Genomic DNA, 5,004 nt, shown 5'->3' on the forward strand with positions numbered 1-5,004 from the left:
ATGAGTGGATTTGACATCGAGTATAATCCCAGGACCGCAATCAGATCATAAGTTTTGGCTGACTTTGTGGCTGATTTCAGTGTCGTACTAGTTCCTTTGGACACCAAAGAAGCGGCAATGGTGTCGGAAATGACATCAGGAGTTTGGACCTTGTTCACGGATGGGGCTTCCAACTTGAAAGGGTCCAGGCTCGGGGTATTATTAAGTACGCCTTCGAGAGAAGCCCTGAGGCAAGCCATAAAAACCGTTCCCTTGACTAACAATGAAGCTGAGTATGATGCTTTGATTGCAGGACTTGAACAGGCCCGGAGACTAGACTTCGAGGTCATTGAAATCAAATGTGATTCCCAACAAATAGTAAATTTGGTATACGGGATCTTCGACACCAAAGAGGAACGCATGCAACAATATGTGGTGAAATTTCAGACTCTGCTTGCACGGTTCAGGGAACAGTCAGTCACCCACATTTCGAGAGAATAAAACACAGAAGCAGACGCACTGGCCAATTTGGGTACGTCCATGGAAATGAAGGGATCAGATTCCGGTACGGTTGTATAGCTCATGCATTCGGTACTATATGTGGACGGTTATTATGAAGTAAATGCGACCAATTTGGTCTAGGACTGGAGAAATGAAATAATCGACTACCTTGAGCACAGCAAACTGCCCGATGATCTGAAGGCATCCCGTGCACTCCGCACCAAAGCAGCTCACTACAGCTTCTAGGGAGGCCACGAAGGAGTCTATGGAAATCACTCAGGTGCGGACTCATTAGTGTTAAAGTTAGTTAGGGAAGGATACTACTGGCCTAGGATGGAATAAGATGCAAAGGCATTCGTTCAAAAATGAGACAAGTGTCAACTTCACGCGTCGTTATTACACCAACCAGTAGAGCTATTGCACTCGGTATTATCGCCATGGCCATTCATGAAATGGGAGATGGATATAGCCAGTCCACTGCCACCGGCTCCCGGAAAGGTAAGGTTTCTTTTGATTTTAACTGATTACATATCTAAGTGGGTTGCATCAGGTCTTTATCAGAAGATCGGCGAGTGCGAAGTGGTCGATTTCCTATGGGAGAACATCATTTGCAGGTTCGGAATACCAAAGGAGATAGCCTACGACAATGGGCCACAATTCATAGGGGCAAAGGTCACAAAATTCCTTGAGGATCTGAAAATAAAAAGAATCACATCTTCACCATACCATCGGAGGCCAAGCAGAATTGACAAACAAGGTGATTATTCAAAACCTCAAAAAGAGATTGGAAGCAGCCAAAGGCAAATGGCCAGAAAAGTTACCAAGAGTGTATGTGCATACCGGACAACAACCATGTCAAGCACGGGAGAGGCACCTTTCTATCTCGTATACGGAGCAGAATCTCTAATCCCGGTGAAAGTGGGAGAACCTACCATAAGATATTTCCGGGCGAATGAAGAAACAAACAACGAAGCATTGCTAGTCAAATTGGAGTTGCTTGACAAACGCGGGACTTTGCACACATAAAGATGGTGGCCCAGAAACAAAGAATGGAAAGATACTATAATCAATGGGGAAATCTCCACTATTTGTGAGTAGGAGACTTGGTTTTAAGGAAAGTGACTCAAAACACCCGAACTGAATGCAGGAAGCTGGGTACGACTTGGGAAGGCCCTTACCGGGTTTCAGCTGTCACCGAGAAATGATCATATGAACTGGAAAACCAAGATGGAGTAAAATTGCCGAGCAACTAGAATGTGTCACACCTCAAAAGATATTATTGCTGATAAGCACCGCTTATACTGAAAGTATGTGCTGTACTCTTTTTCCATTCGTCTAGTTTTTGTCCAAATTGGGGTTTTCTGGAAAGGTTTTTAATGAGGTAGCAACGAAAAGCATACTACGAAGGAAATTACATCAACAGAAATAAGACATTTAAATGACAAGGCATGGAAACAAACAACTACGGGATGGTTAGATAGTCTTTGGCTCGATAACAAAGTTCCTAACGGGAAAAAAAGCTTGATATCGGACCAAAAGCTATTCGACCCTTCACGAGTGCTTCTTTACTATAATCCACTTGGGGTGGTTAGATAATCTTTGGCTCGTAGCAAAGTTCCTAATGGGAAATGAAGCTTTCTATCGAACCAAAGATTATCCAACCATTCAATAGTGTAATCCTCAAAGGAGCAAGACTTCCAGTGTTCCAACTCTAATTCTTTGCATTCGAACACTGAGGAAATGATATGAGAATACGACATCCTGATTTCCACAAAAATAGGGACTATAAAATCCGAAAACAAAAATGTCTCATCGGGACCAGAGACTGCGCAGCCGGCCCCGTAGAAACAAGTTGTACAAATTAGCCGCAAGTAATGTTTTTCAGCCGAACGAATGCTTATGTACTTTTGAAGATAGAAGGAACAAAATATATTCCTTTGATTTTTATCTTTTTTCTTGTCCAAACGATGAATTAATTTTATCATTTGAAAGTTAATCAAGTACTTCAAATGTTAATGCCGGAATGAACAAGAGACATCCTATTCAAGAGCACCGTAAATATAAGAGGTCTCTCTCTTATGAAATACTCACAGTAAAGGGATGGTTTCGGAAGAGTTTATTCCCGAAACCCAAATGCTTCCGGGGAAAAATACAACCGAAGCCTTGCATAATTCAACGCAATAAAGTAAACTTTGTGCAATGCTTAAATGAAAAGCACTTTTATATAACGAATGTGCCAAGCAGCACAAGTACAAAATTATGAAAAGAAAACAACAAAGGGAAAAGAAAGCAAAAAAACTAAACTATTGCATCCCTTGAACTTGGGGGAAGAGAGGCATCTACACCCCCAGGAGAAGTAGGTGGATCTGCCGCCGGCTCGGGATCTTTACCTTCATCATTATCCTTTTCAATATCCTCCTCAGTTCCTGAGAACTCGGAACCAGAACCAGAAGATTATGTTGCATCGGTTCGAGCCGGGAGGCACTTTCAAGCGGTTGACTCTAGCTCTCGGGCTTTGGAAATCTCGGCATCAAAATCAATGACGCCCGTTTTGGCCTCTTCCAAGGTTTTTCTCCTTATTCTATACATAGAATGTGTTTTCTCAACAGTGAGGGAATCCGCTCGGTGCTGGAGCTCTGATTTAAACCAATCAACCTCGGTCAAAAGGCTATCCCTCTCGAATCTTGTAGCCTTAAGGTTGAGATCAAGGTCACGGATAGTGGAGATATCAACCTTATTGTGTTTCATAACCCTCTTATACTTTTCCTCCATCTGGGAATGCTTCTCCTCAGCATCAGCAGCCTCTTCAACTTTGGAGTTCAAGGCTTCCTCCAAGTTAATCAATCTCTCAATATAGGCAGCCTCGCACTCGGCAGCAGTAAGTATAGTGTTCTAGACCACAGACCATTTAACCTTGGCTTCTTGAAATTGTACACTTAACTGGGAGGCCTTTTGGCTGAGGGCCGCCACTTCCTGCTCGCTCTGCTATAACCGAGACTCCAACTTATCGGCTTCAGTAGATTGTGCTTCAAATATGGAAAGGCGAGCAGCATCTTGGTCCCTCTCGGACAACAGTTGATCCCGCTTGAACGTAAGCTTCTCTTATCAAGGATCAACTTCTAAAGGCCCTCGGAAGCAAGGAAGTTGGCCTGCGAAGCAAAAACCCAAGTTAGAAACCTTGTCATAATAAATCAAGAGAAAACAGACAACAACAATAATGAGTATCATACCATTGATGCGTTGTGCATGGAATTATTTATCATACACTCCCCTGAAAGAGAGTGTATTTTCTTCTTGTCTTTCTCTAAAGCCAACGGCTTCAGGTAATTGGCGAGTTCCACCAGTCGGGACTGGGGAGGAGGGATATCCTCCTCTCAAGTGTCTGCGGCCGGTGGGGGTGATGTAGCATTGCTGGTGACAAAGGTATGACCAGTGTGGAAGGAGATGAAGCTGATGGTGTTGTAAGTTAAGAAGCAGATGTGTCAAAGGCAGTGCTAGTTGTAGGTTGCTCACCAATCGAAGACGGAGAAGGCCCAGTACTCAGCCTCACAGTACCGGGAGCAGCAGCTAGGACTGGAAAGGGAGAATTGGCATTCTCCACTAAGTCATACCCCCCCCCCCCGAGTGCTTGGGCATCGTCCTCGGTTAGGGTTATAAGCTCTTCAAATTCAGCATTATGTTGAGTTGATGAAGGTCATTGTCTCCTTTATAGGGAAGCCCCTTCATCACTGGCTTCCCCATCACCATCAATCACCATAGTGACTGCAACTGGCTCGGGCGCGGCTTTCTTCGCCATTTTATTCTTGCCCTCGACCGATGAAAAGCGTGGTCTTTTTGATTGTTTGCTCTCCGATCGGAGACTCCGAGAGAAAGAAGTTACACCAGAAGCGGATCTGATGGCGCCTGTTTGGGTGATGGCCTCCTTCAACAACCTCACATCCTATGCTGGATCAACCAAAACATCCTTCTCGGGAATGGTAACAGAGCCCTGCGGAAGACTTGAATTTGACGAAAAAAGAAGTTGACCAATTTTCTTATACACAAAAATGAAATAAAGACAAGAATAGTTCACGAGTTAGCTAACCATGATTTTTGGCTTTCCGCCCATATTTGGGGGCCAGTTCTTTCCACCAGCGAGTCTCAAGCATGGTAACGTCCAGAATTTTCTGAACCCACTGGTCCAAGCCTTCCACCCTTGGTGGTGTCCACCGAGCTGCTAAACTAATTAAAATAGAAGTATTAATATCAACAGAAAACAACCTTGCAGAGAAAACTCAAACGTTGAACTTACGTGTACAAGTCCATGACTTAGGGAAAGATGGAGTTGTATCCAGGATGATATACCTGGTGGCAACAACGATGAACCACTCCATCCATCTACGGTTGTTGTCATTATCGATGCTGGTGAGCAAAGCATGGTGGTCACGTTTACTAAAGTTTATTACTCCCCCACGGAAAATCTTGGGGGAGTAGAGGTTCATCATGCAAGCCAATGTGAACTCTTCCTTCGTCTCCTGGCATTGC

This window comes from Nicotiana attenuata, unplaced genomic scaffold (assembly GCF_001879085.1).
Source record: "Nicotiana attenuata strain UT unplaced genomic scaffold, NIATTr2, whole genome shotgun sequence".
Taxonomy (NCBI): domain Eukaryota; kingdom Viridiplantae; phylum Streptophyta; class Magnoliopsida; order Solanales; family Solanaceae; genus Nicotiana; species Nicotiana attenuata.